The 17301-nt window shown below is 52.8% G+C and overlaps 1 long non-coding RNA gene across 1 annotated transcript; it reads left to right on the top strand.

The window, feature by feature from the left end:
- Positions 1-5963: 5963 nt before the first annotated feature.
- Positions 5964-8788, top strand: LOC117438640 (uncharacterized). Its single transcript, XR_004550932.1, has 2 exons — positions 5964-6133; positions 8394-8788. It is a non-coding gene; the product is annotated as an uncharacterized lncRNA (long non-coding RNA).
- The last annotated feature ends 8513 nt before the right edge of the window (positions 8789-17301 follow it).

The following is a 17301-nucleotide window of genomic DNA, read 5'->3' as shown; positions in this document are numbered from 1 at the left end:
AAGAGAATTGGGAGGAATTGTCCTTGACAATGAGGAAAATGGCAGACACACAATGATGTTTGCATCAGGCTTTGCTGCTGCAGACACTGGGCAGATTCCCACCCCAACATGTTCTTTGCAAAGAGCAAGCACGCTGTGCTCAGACACAAACTGGGGGGAGTTACCTGGGGGGTCCTTCATTCACGCTGCATCTTCATTGTAGGGAAATGCGCAAAGATGGAAATACTGTTTATAAACCATCCAAGGAATTAATTCCCTGATTATTTCCTCTGCTCTAAAACTGCAGTTAGTTTTGAAATGAGACTGTTCACTGTAGCTTTGAGATGCTGAAAGATCTGGAGACTGAAAGTCTCTCTCCATGAAATGAGTGAGGTCTGCAGCAGCAGCAGGGTATCTAGGATCAATTTACAGTAAATACATGGGAAACATTAGACTGTTTTAGGCAAGTAAGATAGCAGGAAAATGCCAGGACAACGATATACATCAGAGTCCTGAAAGAACTCTGAGGTTAAACCAGAAAGCTGCAGGCAAATGGTGTTCGACTTCCCGTTGCTGATAGGGTGCAGGAGGCCTGGGCAGTTGGCAGTGTAACTCTTTGACACAGAGGTCTCTAAGGAGAGCCTGGGAACAAGAAGCTGTTGGACATCTTGCTGAGATAAAACATTAGTGGTAAAGATGATGGACCCCTGCACATGGAGATGAAACAGTCTGGTTGGCAAGAGCCACGGTGGCTTCTGGGAAAAGAAGAAATCATCTTGCTTGGCTGCAGCTCTACCATGTCTCTGCAGGCAGGTGGATAAAGGGGATGTAGAGAACATAATAGATGTTGTGGTGCCCCACACCAAACAGTGAGGAAATAGTATTACTGCAGGAAGAGGAAAGCTGCTTTAAGGCTTGGAAGCTGGTTAATGGGCAGAAAGCAAAGGGTAGGGTTTACTGGCTACTACTGCAGTAAAGATGGACCAGCTTTGGGGGGCCCAGGAGGAGATGCATTCACTGTTTTAATTGACCAATGCATTCAATATTTGTATTGATATCCCGGTGGAGGGAATGCGCAACAACCTTCCAGTGTGTTCTTGTAAGAAGCTCTTTCAGCTGCTCACTGCAGAACTGATGGCAAAACAAACTAGGCAGAATCTCCCAGACTGACTGGGTGGACAAGGTATTAGCAGGTGAGTTTTGGGTAAAGATGGGTCAGTGCGTCTGGGGCAGAAATAACATAAAAGTGTGTTTGTGATGTTGAACTTAAAATTGGCATTTACAGCTTGAAGGAGATGGGGAGTCTTTATCAATAGCTGTCCGAAAGCATTGCCAATGTGTGAGTGAAAAAAGCATTCATTATTCGCTTTCTTAGTGTGTAAAGCCTGCTATGCAATCCACTGTTATAATACTTTACTTTCTAGGCTGACTGGCCAGCAGAGCTCTGTCATCCTGTGTTTCTCAGCACATTTCTGTCTATGGGCATATAACTCACGAAGTTTAACCATGCCAAGTGCAAAGGTCCTACACCTGGGTCGGAGCAATCCCAGGCACAGCTACAGGTTGGGCAGAGAAGAGATTCAGAGCAGCCCAAGGAGAGGATTGGGGGTGTTGGTCAATGAGAAAATGAACATCAACTGGCTTCAGTGTGAGCTAGAAGCCCAGAAACCAACCGTATCCTGGGCTGCATCCAAAGGAGCGTGACCAGCAGGGCAAAGGACGTGATCCTGCCCCTCTGCTCTGCTCTCATGAGACCTCACCTGGAGCATTGTGTGCAGTTCTGGTGTCCTCAACATCAAAAGGACATGGAACTGTTGGAACAAGTCCAGAGGAGGCCACGAGGCTGATCAGGGACTGGAGCACCTCCTGTATGGAGCCAGGCTGAGAAAGTTGGGGCTGTTCAGCCTGGAGAAGAGAAGGCTGCATGGAGACCTCATAGCAGCTTCCAGTATCTGAAGGGGGCCTACAGGGATGCTGGGGAGGGACTATTCATTAGGGACTGTAGTGATAGGACAAGGGGTACAGGTTGAAACTTAAACAGCAGAGGTTTAGACTGGATATAAGGAAGAAATTCTTTCCTGTGAGGGTGCTGAGGCACTGGAATGGGTTGCCCAGGGAGGTTGTGAATGCTCCATCCCTGGCAGTGTTCAAGGCCAGGTTGGATGAGCCTTGGGTGATATGGTTTAGTGTGAGGTGTCCCTGCCCATGGCAGGGTTGGAACTGGATGATCTTAAGGTCCTTTCCAACCCGAACTATTCTATAACTCTGTGATTCAGATTCATGAAACGCCTCTGCTGAAAGTGTTTCCTCCTAAGCAACATTCCCAAATAATGTTTGCAAACCAAGGCTAGGCTAGTGTAGGCTAGTCTAACCCAGGCTAACCCAGGCTATGCCAACCCAGTCTAGGCTAGGCCAGGCTAGGCTAAACCAGGCTAACCCAGGGTAACCCAGGCTAGGCTAGGCTGGGCTAATCCAGTCTAGATTAGGTTAGGCTAAACCAGGCTAGGCTAGCCTAGGCTAATCAGGCTAACCCAAGCTAAACAAAGCTAGGCTAGGCTAATCCAGGTTAACAAAGGCTAGGCAAGGCTAGGCTAGGCTAGGCTAGGATATGGTAAGCTAGGCAAGGCTAGGCTAAGCCAACCCAGGCTAGGCTAGGCTAGGCTAAACCAGGCTAACCCAGGGTAACTCAGGCTAGGTTAAGACAGGCTAGGCTAGGATGGGCTAATCCAGTCTAGATTAGGTTAGGCTAAACCAGGGTGGGCTAGCCTAGGCTAGCTCAGACTAACACAGGCTAAACAAAGCTAGGCTAGGCTAGGCTAATCCAGTTAACAAAGGCTAGGCAAGGCTAGGCTAGGATATGGTAACCCAGGCAAGGCTAGGCTAACCCAACTCAGGCTAGGCTAGGCTAACCCAGGCTAGAATAAAACCCTGGGTACCCTAGGCTAGGCTGACCCGGCTAAGCAAGACTAGGCTAGGCTACGCTAAACTACTCCAGGTTAACCAAGGCTAACACAGGTTAGGCACAGGCTAGGCTAGACTAGACTAACCCAGGTTAACCAAGGCTAGGCTAACCCAGGCTAGAATAACCCTGGGTACCTTAGGCTAAGCTAACCCATGCTAAACAAGGCTAGACTAGGTCAGGCTAATCCAGGTTAACCCAGGCTAGACTAGGTTAATCTAGGTTAACCTATGATAGGCTACGATAGGGTAGGCTAACCCAGTCTAATCCAGGCTAGGCTAATCCAGGCTAACTGAGGATAGGCTAATCCAGGTTAACCAAGGCTAACTGAACTAAGTTAAGCAGGTGAAACAAGGGGAACAGAAAATCACAAAATGGAATTTATAAACCTTTAGAATTAGTTTTAAGCAATGTTAAGTTCAATGGCTTTGTAACAGTAGCAGTGGAAAATTACTGAGGTGCATAATACATAGAAAAATAGAGTACAGCTAGAGAACATACTGGCACAAGATAAATCGTTATAGTTGATGTGGTCTTAAGAAAACAGTCTAGAAAAACAGGACACAGGGATAAGGAGTATCTGGGAATAGCAGGTGTCCAGGATAGGCTGTGGGTAAACTAACTGATAAGTAGGAGGATAGGGGGATTATTATGTCTCTGGTGCTAGTGGAACAATTAAACTGGTATGAGCATCTACTGCGCGTGCTTCAAAGGCTGCCAGAAGTGATGAAGATTGTTGGAAGAAGTAAACACCCCCTCAGAGACCACCACAATTCTGTATGCATGCGGGGAGCTTTCTGGAAAGTGATGTAACCATACGTAGCCTCATGACTATGGGGTATGCCCAGGGACTATATAAGGATGGCCTGTAGGCAATAGGGAGACACACGTTAGGAGGAGCTATCCCCCGTGTCTCCTGGTGCTGCAATAAAGAATACCTGCTTGTCAGCTTGAAAACTTTGTTGGCAAGTTTGTTCCTGGAGTTTTCTCCGAATCACCTCTGCTTGTCTGGGAATGGCAAAGCTCAAAGATCTCCTTGTAGTCCTCCAAGACAAGTTTTATCCTGTGATGGGAGTGTTTTAAAAGCAGGTCCCAGAACTGTAAAGGCAGTGCATTAGAAACCAACCACAGCCCTGCTGGAAGCTCTCAGCCTCACCTGGCCCTAGATCTGATGCACTCATAAACATTTTCTTAAACACTCCTGGCATTAAAATACACCCAAAATCTTTCTTAGCATCAAGAACTTGAGAATACTCTTTTATTATAGAGATGAGGGTCTGCCGCGGAAAGGACTCAGTCAGAGACCAATATGATCAGACAAGAAGCCCTTTATTGCAAAGCATTAACTCCTTATATACTATTGCTTACACACACCTACAGTAATCTGGCATATAATGATTGGATACTTGTCTTGAAGACCCTTAGTGACTAACATAGAATTGGTTAAGCACAGGGGTGAGAACTTGGTTTCGAACGCTTGCCAATGTCCACAGTTCTCATTGACTCAGTGAATTACAGCTTCTTCTTATCTTGCTTGAGTTAGGCTTCCTCAGGCCTCCCAGGCCTTGCTGTATCCCTGGAGTTATTCAGAGCTCATGTACCAAATATCCATTCTCCTGTGAGAACTGTCTCCACGCCAGGTTATAGTAAGTGGCCTTTGTATGTCCTGTATGGCCAGGAGCAGGGTCTGGACTTTTGTGCACAAGGAGCTTTCCCCAAGCTCCGCGTTTTGTGCCCGGCTAGGAAGCAGGAGGGAGAGATCAGAGGCTCAGATGGTAGCGGGGGTGGCTGCTGTGGTTGATGGGCTGTGGGGACACCGCGGTCAGGGGAGAGCAGGCTTTGCGATAGGACCCTGCGGCCTTGCCTGAAACATGGGGACTGGCTAATTAGGGGCGGGGTATGTTGTTGTGGGCGGAGTCACTGGGTGACGCACGCCCCACCTTTTGTAAAAGCGAGTATGGCTAAGCCGGTGCGTGGTTTACAGCATGCTCCTGCATTGGGTGAGTCTGGGGTGATGTTGGCATCGGTTTGCGTGTGCGGGGCCATCCCCGGCCCCTTCCCGAGAGCTCCCGGCGGCTCCAGATCAGAGCTTCCCAATGAGTCTGTAGAAGAGCTGAGCCTGAGCCCTTTCCATGGGTCCTGTGCCTCCTCTGCTCTCCCTCAGCTGCTGCCCGAGGCTGGGATAGCCCAGAGCAAAGAGAATGACTCCTGGGGTCCCCAGGTGCTGTAGAAACAAGTGCCGGGCCCGAGGGCTGATGAGCTCCTACCCACACCTGATCTCAGCCTACCCAGAGCCCCCTTGCTGTGTCTGTGAGAGGGGAAACTGAGGCACGGAGCTGCTGGGTCATCTGCAGGGTCCCTGCTGGTGCAAGCATCAGGGAGATGCCTGTTGGAGGCTGCAGTGCTTGTAATGAAAGGTACTGGAGGCAGAGAAGGCGCTTGCTGCAGTTGGGCATTACTGGCATTCACGTCCCTCCCTTCCTCCATATATTCTGCAGGAGCTTCTTCTCATATCTCGTGGTTCGCAGCATCCCACCCCTAAATGCCTTTCCTGCTTTCCCTTTGTGGTGTCTGCTGGCTGAGGGAGGAAGCTGTATTGGCACTGCTGTTCTCAAAGGGAGGGTTGCGATGCTATTTGGGAAGCTAACAAAAGCTTAAGGGCAAATCCTGCTTCAGGATGTGCAGCAGGCAAGAAGGCCGGTCTGGATGCAGCCTGGAAGCTGGTGGATGTTGTGGATTGTCCAAGAGATGGGAGTGGGTTTTGGCTGAGGAATTGTTGGAGGATCCTGATGGACTTTCTGTGTGTGCTGGGCAATCTGTTCCCTGTGTCTGCACAGTTGGGGTTTTACAGAAGCTGCATCCTGTAGAGTGTAGTTGAGTTACATATGAATGATCCCTGCTGCTGGGCCTGAGAGGTTCGTGTCTGTCCAAAAGAGCCTTTCCCTCTTGTTGCACTCCCTGATGCTTCCAAGAGCTTTGGTGATGCTGAATTGTACCTGCACATAGGTTTATACCACTCCAGCAAGGCTTTTGCTGGGCTAATGTTGTCAATGCTTGTTTGTGTTCCCTCAGCCTTGATGCTGCTCCTGTCTGCACGTGATCCTCCAGAGCAAGACCAGAGGCAATCCAGGGAAGACTGCTGGGATGAATACCTTCCATCCTCTCCCTATGTACCAGAAATGGGATCGTCTGACAGTAAGTGACACCTCTATGCTTTTACACATCATCCATAAGTGTAAAATGGCTTTAGTTCCAAGTTACCCCCATGTATTACCCAGAAGCAGCTGAGAAATTGTGGTTTAGCTCTGAATGGACATATTGGTGAGAGATCTGAGGCACGTTTCTCTCTAGAAAATGCCTGTGTTCGTATCAGCCTCAGCTCTGTCTGCAAAGGATGCTGTTCCTTATGCTGCTGCTGAAGTGTGTTTGGGAGAGATCCCAAGCAAGGCTGGCTCTGTCTATATAACAAGCAGAATTTGTCTGGGACCATTTTATTAACTGGAAAAGCTTCTGGAGAAAGATCTCGGTGTATTGGGAATATGATGGGAGATGTAAAGGTCTTTGCTGGTGTTTACTGGTGCTTGGATGTGTGTGGTAGAAGGAGAGCAGGAAGAAGTCCTGTAGTGGTGTGAGCTGAAGCAAGGGAGATGGGTGCTTGGTGACTTGGAAATGACTTTGAGTTCTTCAAGCTTGTTCTGAAGGAGGTCTCATTGCTCTCTTTGGTTAAGGAAGGGGTTTCTGTCAGCCTGGGAAGAACATTTCTAACCCTTGCAGGAGCTGGTAACCCCTGATGTGAAGTGTGGCAGCTCCCTGTCCACCTTCCTTTTGCTGGGGGTTCAGTGGCCAGTGCAGGCTGTAAGGGTTGTGTTGGTCAGGGACATGTTTTGTGCTGGTTCAGCTGGAGGCTGAGTTGGGAGGAGGCAAATGGATGGAGGGAGTGCTCATGAGCAAGCAAAGGGCTGATGCCATCTGCTTTTAGGGATGGTGCAAACAAGGTGAGGAATGGTGTTGGTGGCTGATTGTTGTGTGGGTTTGGGTTTGATGCTCTGTGTTTGGAGGCTTCCTCTACTCTGGTTCTAGCAGTTTGTGTAATGCTGTTTCCAGGGGAACATGGAGGATTATGCTCTTCCCTAACCTTTAAATGACTTGGGGTTTTACTGAGCACGTCAGGGTTGGAGTCACACCATGAGGGGGAGCTAGAATGTAATAGGAAGGAATACACCTTTCTTGTGGAGTAGTCAGGCTGGTGAGTGTAAAACCAATGTTGTTGAGAACAGAGGAATGAATGGAGGCAATGGGGAAGGAAATTAGCACTTTCTTGTTCTTCCCCCTCCCTTTAAAAAGAGAAAAGAACTTAAAACCCCTTAAAATTCCTTCCAGAACTTGAAATTTCACAGCAATATTTAAATGCCATGATCAGGTTTGCAAAGATGAAAGGGAATAACCAAGTGGAAAGTGATGGCAATGGATGGATGCTGTGGTGGGGCAGTGTGGTGAGGGAGAGTCAGCTGGGTTGAGGTGCCTGTAACCCTAAAGCACATTGATGGGGCACATGAATGTGTCCTCTGGGCCTTGGCAGTTCCCAGAGTGCTTCCCTTGAGGTGGAAGTGATTGAATCTTTAAAGGTAATAATGAAAGAGCCAAGTGTCAATGAGAGCTTCTGGCAGAGTGTGATGGGGCTGTGGTCCTGGGGGGAGATGCTCACTGAGGTGACTGAAGTCAAGAGTACCAACTGAGTGTGGGCAGTGGGCAGGAGCCCTTGTTATTGTGGAAGGCATTGATATGGGAAGGAAAAAGGGGATGGAAGAATTCACTGGTGAGGAGGGGATGTGGGACAGATGAGCAGTGTTTTGTAGCTGTTCCAGCTGTGTGCTTGGTTGCAGGGCAATGAGCCCATTCAGTTTAGCAGGGGCTTCAGCAGTTGATTAATTCATGTGGTCTGGATTTGTGAAATTCACTTTTCACCTTTGTGCTGTCCAAGTCTGTGCCAGAGCCAGGTTATTCTGTGTACACCTCAAGCTCGCATCAGAGATGAGAGGCGCTTGGGGCTGGGCTGTGTATGAAGGTGCTGTGAATGCAGAGATTGCCACTGTTGGAGGGCTGTTGGCATCCCCATTTTTCACACCAACCAATCGAGGCCCAGGGAGAAAACAAGCCCAGGGGAGCCCCAAACTGGCCACAGGTGCTGGTGCTGAGCCCTGGGCTTGTGCTGTTGTGACTGGGATGCCCCTTTGAGGTGATGGCCGAAGGTACGTCCTTTCTCCTTGCCCTATGTCCAGGCCCTAATGGCCTGAAGTCACTGTCCCTTGAGGTTCTGTGCCTTCAGTGGAGTCTCCATGTGATTTGCCCACAGTGTTCCAGCAGTTACATCCTCCCCTAGGTGTAAGGTTGCATTTTGGCTTTAGTTGTGGGCTCCTTCCACCTTATGGGACATTTCCTTTTGCAATCCCTGCAGGTGATTTCCTCTTGTTAAAGGCAGTTTCCATCACTGTGCCATAGATGTGCAAGGCTGGGTGAGCACCAGACCGGTGTGCTGGGATAGCCCGGAGGACGCGCTCTCTCTTGTGCTCCAGCACAGGAGGAGCCGTGGGAAGCCTGAAGAAATCTGGGATTAGAGCTCGGAGCAAAACTTCCTTCCCAGCAGCTTTTCCCTGCAGAAAGAGGAGGCTTTTGGCAAGAGACCCTGACGTGTGATGCATCAGTGCAGTGCTAAAGAAAAGGGGGAAAAGACGCTACGTTATTCCCCCCTCCTTCCCTCTGCCTCTTCCCAGCAAATTGGGAATCTATGGAATTGTGATCATATGGGGTGAAAACTAATAAAAGGATTAATAAAGTGAGATGATATTCTGACTGGGCAGCTGTTTTGTTGGCACTGGTTTCATGTGTGTGTGTTGGAATTGGGATGGGGGGAATAACGTAGCATCTGGGCTGGTGTAATGACAGTAAAGCAGGCAAGGATGGCCCAATGAGATGGGATTTAGAGCAGCTCCATAGACTGGACATGGAAATAACACCATGTTCCAGAGAGTGAATGGGAGAGCGGTGGCACTGCCTGACCTGCCAGGTCCATGCAACCCCAAATAACCCCTTTGTGTAAAGGGGATCATCTCCCCATGGCTCTGCTGAGCTCCTTCCCTATGGCTGAGGCCGCATCGTGTGCATGGGCTGTGGGGTGCTTGGCAGAAGTGAGGACAAGCACTGGGTTTCTCCAGTGCAGGGCTCAGCACTGATGGTGCTGCTGCACCTCTTTGTCCCTGTCCCTCCTCCTGCTGACAGTGTGGTCCTTATGTTTCAGTCAGAGGAGGAATCTGCGTAGCTTGAGAGGGGAGAGGGAAACAGATCTGAGCTTGCAGAAGAGAGGTGGGATGTGTCAGGGCCTCCTGAATCCCAGTGTCAGCCGTTAGAGAGGGGCTTTGCTAACCAGTAACTGAACCTCCATGGTGTCTGTCCTGTGTGCTGATCCTGGAAGCCATCCCTTGGGTCACGCTGTGTGCCCACATCTCATGTGGGTCCTTGCTGAAGGCCTCCTTGGAGGAGCAGAAAGCAGCAGGGGCTTGAGTGCAGCTGAGGGCAGCAGCCCCTTAGTGTCTGTATGAGCCAGAGCACCCTGGCTGTGCTGCCCTGCTTGCACCCGAGGGTGCTGTGGTGGCCCAAGGCCCACGTGTGTGAGCAGAGCTGCTCTGCAGTGCCTGTGATGATGAGGCCTGGGCACTGCTCACACCCCTGGCTCTTAGATCCCAGTCTCCAAACCCCAGGAGCACCATCCCAGCTTCTCCTCATGCCTCAGCATCCCTGCAGGCGAGCTCTCCTTCCCATAGCCGCTGTGCTCCATGTCCCAGCTCCATCCTTGGCTCTGTGAGGGTCTTGTTGGGATCATAGGGGTGGGATGCTCTGCTTCTCTGCAGGCTGGAAGTTTGCCCGTGGCCCCCTTTGCCTTTGGAGCTGCAGCTTCTGCTTCTCATTAGCTCAATAGGAATATGGATCAGCAGTGTTCAGTGCTAATGGATGTTGTGAACTGAACCAGGCTGAAGATGAGATGAGAGCACATCCTCACTTGTAGGCACAGGGAACCCCTCCAACCAGGGCAGGCTGAGAGCTGACAGAGACCCTCAGCACAGGCCCTGTTTAGAATGAATGGCTCAGACCGTTAAAGGAACCCTTTACCGCATCCCTTTCCTTGCGGTGCTCTGTGAAGGGAGTCCCTGCAGGCCTGAGGGCAGAGTTTGCCGTCCCTGGGCTGGGCTTGGATGGCGGATCCGAGCTGGGGCTGTGGCGTTTTCCTGCTGTCTGAGGAAGCAAAGCGGGGCTCGAGGGAGGGGCAGAGGGGGCAGAGCGGCCGGGGCAGGAGGGAGCTCCGGGCTCAGGAGCAGTCGAGAGCAGCACGGGAGGGAGCGGAGGAGAGCCGGGAATGCTGCGGCTCCAGAGCCGGGAATGCTGCGGCTCCAGAGCCGGGAATGCTGCGGCTCTAGAGCCGGGAATGCTGCGGCTGTAGAGCAGGGAATGCTGCGGCTCCAGAGCCGGGAATGCTGCGGCTCCAGAGCAGGGAATGCTGCGGCTCTAGAGCCGGGAATGCTGCGGCTCCAGAGCAGGGAATGCTGCGGCTCCAGAGCCGGGAATGCTGCGGCTCCAGAGCAGGGAATGCTGCGGCTCTAGAGCGGGAATGCTGCGGCTCCAGAGCCAGGAATGCTGCGGCTCCAGAGCAGGGAATGCTGCGGCTCTAGAGCAGGGAATGCTGCGGCTCCAGAGCAGGGAATGCTGCGGCTCTAGAGCAGGGAATGCTGCGGCTCCAGAGCCGGGAATGCTGCGGCTCTAGAGCAGGGAATGCTGCGGCTCCAGAGCAGGAAGGGTCCGAGCGGGTGGGAAGGGAGCAGGCGGGGCAGGAGCCGGTGCTGGGGGCGGGAGGTGTCCGAGGAGCTGTCACCTTTGCACAGTGCTCCAGGTGGGATCGTCCCTCCTGTGGGCAGCGCCCGTCTCTATGGGGCCGTGTCCCTGGAGCAGGGGTGGGCGAGTGCCTCTCATCCCTCGCTCTGTAGCCCGCAGGGAGCCCCGTGTCAGCTCAGCCTAGCGAGGGTGTCGGGAGAGGTGTCCCCATCTCAAGGCACAGCAGCTCTGCGGGATGTGCTTGTCAGGGCAGGTCCGGGAGTGCTTTATGTGCAGGCAGCTCATGGTATGTGCAGGACACCGCAGGTTGGCTTGAGCTGCACGGATGTGTTTGGGGCTGGCTCCATCCCTCCTGCCTGCGCTGCACGTGCCTGGCTCCCACCCGCTCATCCCATGGGATTAAACCTGCTCAAGGCAAAGCCAGCGCACCCTCGAGATGCTGTTGTCCTCGACAGCCTGGCTGGTAGGATCTGTACTAATGTACCCAAGGCCTTTAGGTGCTCTTCTGCAAGCCCTGGTGACGCCAGAGGCAACAGTGGCTGTTGAGGCAGGTTATGGGGCTGCATCTGCCCCCTGTGTCAGCATCCTTTGCTAAGGAAGGGTTTAGAGCTGCTGAATGTATTGGTGTGGATGGGTGTTTGCTGACTGGGAACACTGTGGCCAAAGTGGAGTTTTCCTGTGCGGGAGCCAAAGCGTTTCTGTGCCTGGGGGCAGCAGAGGCTCACGTCTGTGTCCAGGCTCTCGTCTTTGCATCTCCCCCTGTACGTGTGGGTGAGGAGTTAGGGCATGGGAAAGGGATGGTGGCTGTGAGCTGGGAGAGAGCAGGGAAGTTCCAACTTACACCCACCCCCCATGTGTGACCCCCGAGTGGCCCTGTCCTAGGGGTACTGGAGGGCATTCAGCCAGTGCCGGTCCTGGGGCCAGGCTGGATGGGGCCAGTCTTGGCCCTGCTCTGAGCAGGAGCACCCTGAATGTCTGGGGTTGTTTGAGCTGTGCTGAGCCCCCTCCTTTCCTGGCAGTGCTGCCTTGGGCTGGGAGCACGTCTGTGAGGTGAGGGTGTGAGAAGAGGGTAACGTCTGTGCTGTCTATGGGGTTTTATTCCCTGCCATCCCAGGCTGGCGTAGGCTCTCAGGGAGCAGCATGAGGTGTGGAGCAGGGCTCATCCCGCAGGGCACCCAGGGAGAGGGGCACAGCTGTGATGTTGCTGGTCCTGCATCACTCTCCTCCTGCCCCACAGCTTCCGTAGGCAGCAGCACCCCTAGGACAGGCAGGCTCCCTCTGGAGCAGGGCTGCACATCCCGGGTCCCCACAGATGCTGCCCTTTAGGTCCAGCTCCGCTTTGTGAGGAGCGCTGGTTTGCAGGCCTGTGAGTGAGTGTCAAGTGCCCGGCAGTGGAGGGGTTTTCTGGGATGACTTTGCTGGTTTCAGGTGTTCTGGTACCTGCTGAGGTGCTGTCACTGACAGGGCGAGGTGCAGGGATGCTGGCAATAGGGGATAACGTCATGTCCTGGTCCCAGGCAGGAAGGGCCATCAGAGCTCCTTGGAGTCAAGTGGCACCGCTCTGAGCATTAAATACATATCCAGCAGCGCACACTTCCCATGCATCCCCTCATGAAGGACTTACTTAACCAGGCCCCCTTGCTGTGTCAGTCTGTGTGCTTCTGTACCCGTGTGTCAAGGGGCTGGGCTCTTTACTGCCTTGCAGGCTGCATCTGGCTGCAGAGACCGTTCTGTGTCCCCACTGTGCCCTGTCCCACTGAGCCTGGGAGGGAGACGGTTGGGAATGCAGGTGGGTGATGGCCTGGTTTAGGCTGGGATAGAGCTCGTTTGCTTCCCATGAGCTGGCTCAGCGCTGCACTTCAGGGTTTTGTCTGAGACTGATGCTGATAGCATCAGATAGAGCTCATTTGCTTCCCCCGAGCTGGTGCAGTGCTGTGCTTTGGGTTTTGTCTGAGACTGATGCTGATAACATCAGCAGTGAGGTTTTAGCTCTTGCTGTGTGGTACTTAGCCCGATCCCAGGACTTGTCAGACTCTTGTGCTGTGCCAGTGAGGAGGGGCACTGGAAGCTGGGAGGGAGCAGAGCCAGGACACCTGTCCCAAAGGAGCCAAAGGATCATCCCATCCCACAGCACGTCATGCCCAGGATAGGAACTGGGGGGAGTTACCTGGAAGGCAGCGATCGCTGCTTGGGTCGGGCTGGTATCGGTTGGTGGCTGCTGAGCCATTGCATTGTGCATCACTTGTGTTCATTGGTTTTAACCTTCCCTTTTGTCCCCTTTAGCTTTACATTCTGTCCCCTTGTTACTTCCCTTATCATTATTAGTAGTAGGACTTGTGTTATCATGTATTTAATTTATATTATGCATTTTCTGTTGTATATTGTTAAGTTCTGGGCCCCTCACTACAAGGGAGACATGAAGGGGACTTGGCTGGTGGGAAGGGCAGGAGCACAGCACATTGCACTCTAAGCATCATCTTGTGCCTTTGAACCCTGCAGGTGCCCAATGGGCTGGAGGCCGTGAGCATGGAGAGCAAGGGCTGCCTGAGCAGCGGACGGTGAAGAGACAGATGGGACATCGTTGGAACGCAGGCCCAAGGAGAGGCCCCGTGCAGGTAAGGACACACTGGGGACACAGTGTAGGGTATTTGCAGGTTGTCCTCTTGGCAGGGATACAGGCAGTAGTTAAGGGGTGCAGGCAGTGGCAGGAGGGGAAGTGTAGGTGTCAGGCTGGGTAGCTGCAGGTGCAATTTGCCTATTGCAGGTTTCAGGTTGGGAAGCATAGGGGTTAGATGGTATAACAAAGGTGTTAGTTTGGGTAGTGCTGGTGTCACTTTGGGTATTACAGGTGTTAGGTTGGATCCTGTAGGTGGCACTTTGGGAACCAGAGGTGTCAGGCTGGGTAGAGTAGGTGGCACTTGAGGTGGCATTAGGTTGGCTGTCATAGGTGTTAGATTGGGTAGTGTCAGTGTTACTTTGGGTGTCATAGGTGTTAGGTTGGGTATCATAGTGTTAGGCTGGGTATTGTGGGTGGCACTTTGTGTATTACAGTTGTCAGGTTGGATCCTGTGGTAGGTGGCACTTTGGGAACCGCAGGTGTTAGGTTGGGCAGCAGAGGTGGTACATTGGGCATTGGAGGTGTCAGGCTGGGTAGAGTAGGTGGCACTTGAGGTGGCATTAGGTTGGCTGTCATAGGTGTTAGATTGGGTAGTGTCAGTGTTACTTTGGGTGTCATAGGTGTTAGGTTGGGTATCATAGTGTTAGGCTGGGTATTGTGGGTGGCACTTTGTGTATTACAGTTGTCAGGTTGGATCCTGTGGTAGGTGGCACTTTGGGAACCAGAGGTGTTAGGTTGGGCAGCAGAGGTGGTACATTGGGCATTGGAGGTGTCAGGCTGGGTAGAGTAGGTGGCACTTGAAGTGGTGTTAGGTTGGATATCATTGGTGTTAGCTTGGCTGCTGTGGGTGGCACTTTGGGAACCAGAGGGGTTAGGTTGGCTGTTGTAGGTGGCACTTGGGGTACTGTAGCTGTTAGTCTGGGTATCATAAGCAGCACTTTGGGTAGTGTAGGTATCAGGCTTGGTACTATGGGTGGCACTTTGGGAACCAATTGTGTTAATTTGGGTAGCAAAGGTGACACTTCTGACTCAGGGTTAGCACAGCTTTATTAGACTAGGTCTAACCCCCCTATCTGAGGTGCTTGGAAGTTGGACAACTTGGGTTGCACTTTGTGTACTGTAGGTGTTAGGTTGGGGGGGTGGGAGGGGGGGTGGGAGGCGGGTAGGAAAAGGGGTAGAGGGTGGTGGGGGGCGGGGGGGGGACGGAGGGGTGGGAGGGGAGGGGGGAGGGGAGGGAGGGAGGGGTGGGGGGTGGGGGGGGTGGGGGGGGAGGGGGGGGGGGTGGGAGGGGGGGGGGGGGGGGGGGGGGGAGGGGGGGGCGGGTGGGGGGGGGGGGGAACCAGGGGGGACCCGGACACTCTGTCCTCCAGATAAGACATCTCTATATATACAAAGACAGCAGTACAGCAGTCCCCTCCTTCACCCCCCCCCCCCCCACCCCCCCCCCACCCCCTCCCTCCCCCCACCCCCCCAGGAGGGAGTTAGGGGGGGAGGGAGGCCTCCCTCCCCCCCTAACTCCCTCCCTCCCTCCCCAGAGGGCTTAGGGGGGGCAGGGAGGGGCTTAGTGGAAGCCCCTCCCTGCCCCCCCTAAGCCCTCCCCCATCCCCTCCCCTAACCCCTTCCGTCCCCCCAACCCCTTCCCTCTGCTCTGGAGGGGAGGGGCTAGGGGGAGGGAGGGGGTTCTTATACCTGTCCAGAGTCCAGTCCCAAACGTCGTATCCCTTCTGGAATCGCAGCTCTCTTCAGGGACCATCCCGGGGTGCTCGACCTGTCCCTGCAAGAAGAACACCCATCACCACCAATCTCTTCATGCGTCTGCCACTGGCCACCTTTCCTACCCACCACCAGCCCAACCTGCTTCCTCCCCACACATCTTGGCCTTGTGGCACTCCTAGCCCCACACTGTGGCCATGCTGCATCCTTCTATCTGTCCTGTATCATCTTCTGCTTCTCCACTGGTATGTGGAGCATGGGCAGACTGTGCCTGTTCTCTCCTCAGGGCCTTTGCTTCCCTGGCTTTTCCCAGCTGGCACCCACATGCACACAGCTGTGCAGATCCTTCCCAAATAACAGCCTTCATCCTGTGGGATGGAATAAACCTCCTTTCCACACACAGACTTCAATGGCTGCCTCCTGCATCTTCTTTGTCCTCCTCCTCCTAAGAACCCCCTCACACCATGAGCACAAAACATCACCTTGCACCTGGCAGTCCACACACCTGGATGATGCCATCTCCCATGTCAGCCTTTAGTGCTGAGCAAGAGTTGTCCAACTTCCAAGCACCTCTGATGGAGCCAGTCTAATAAAGCTGTGCTAACCCTGAGTCAAAAGTGCCACCTTTGCTACCCAAATTAACACAATTGGTTCCCAAAGTGCCACCCATAGTACCAAGCCTGATACCTCACTACCCAAAGTGCCGTTTACTGTACCCAGCCTAACAGCTACAGTACCCCAAGTGCCACCTACAACACCCAACCTAACCCCTCTGGTTCCCAAAGTGCCACCCACAGCAGCCATGCTAACACCAATGATATCCAACCTAACACCACTTCAAGTGCCACCTACTCTACCCAGCCTGACACCTCCAATGCCCAATGTACCACCTCTGCTGCCCAACCTAACACCTGCGGTTCCCAAAGTGCCACCTACCACAGGATCCAACCTGACAACTGTAATACACAAAGTGCCACCCACAATACCCAGCCTAACACTATGATACCCAACCTAACACCTATGACACCCAAAGTAACACTGACACTACCCAATCTAACACCTATGACAGCCAACCTAATGCCACCTCAAGTGCCACCTATGCTACACAACCTAACACCTGTGGTTCCCAAAGTGCCACCTACCACAGGATCCAACCTGACAACTGTAATACACAAAGTGCCACCCACAATACCCAGCCTAACACTATGATACCCAACCTAACACCTATGACACCCAAAGTAACACTGACACTACCCAATCTAACACCTATGACAGCCAACCTAATGCCACCTCAAGTGCCACCTACTCTACCCAGCCTGACACCTCTGGTTCCCAAAGTGCCACCCTACAGGATCCAACCTAACACCTGTAATACCCAAAGTGACACCAGCACTACCCAAACTAACACCTTTGTTATACCATCTAACCCCTATGCTTCCCAACCTGAAACCTGCAATAGGCAAATTGCACCTGCAGCTACCCAGCCTGACACCTACACTTCCCCTCCTGCCACTGCCTGCACCCCTTAACTACTGCCTGGATCCCTGCCAAGAGGACAACCTGCAAATACCCTACACTGTGTCCCCAGTGTGTCCTTACCTGCACGGGGCCTCTCCTTGGGCCTGCGTTCCAACGATGTCCCATCTGTCTCTTCACCGTCCGCTGCTCAGGCAGCCCTTGCTCTCCATGCTCACGGCCTCCAGCCCATTGGGCACCTGCAGGGTTCAAAGGCACAAGATGATGCTTAGAGTGCAATGTGCTGTGCTCCTGCCCTTCCCACCAGCCAAGTCCCCTTCATGTCTCCCTTGTAGTGAGGGGCCCAGAACTTAACAATATACAACAGAAAATGCATAGTATAAATTAAATACATGATAACACAAGTCCTACTACTAATAATGATAAGGGAAGTAACAAGGGGACAGAATGTAAAGCTAAAGGGGACAAAAGGGAAGGTTAAAACCAATGAACACAAGTGATGCACAATGCAATGGCTCAGCAGCCACCAACCGATACCAGCCCGACCCAAGCAGCGATCGCTGCCTTCCAGGTAACTCCCCCCAGTTCCTATCCTGGGCATGACGTGCTGTGGGATGGGATGATCCTTTGGCTCCTTTGGGACAGGTGTCCTGGCTCTGCTCCCTCCCAGCTTCCA

The sequence above is a fragment of the Melopsittacus undulatus genome, unplaced genomic scaffold (assembly GCF_012275295.1).
Source record: "Melopsittacus undulatus isolate bMelUnd1 unplaced genomic scaffold, bMelUnd1.mat.Z mat_scaffold_527_arrow_ctg1, whole genome shotgun sequence".
Taxonomy (NCBI): Eukaryota; Metazoa; Chordata; class Aves; order Psittaciformes; family Psittaculidae; genus Melopsittacus; species Melopsittacus undulatus.
Note: the sequence above shows the minus strand (reverse complement) of the source record. Positions and strands in the feature narration are given on the sequence as shown.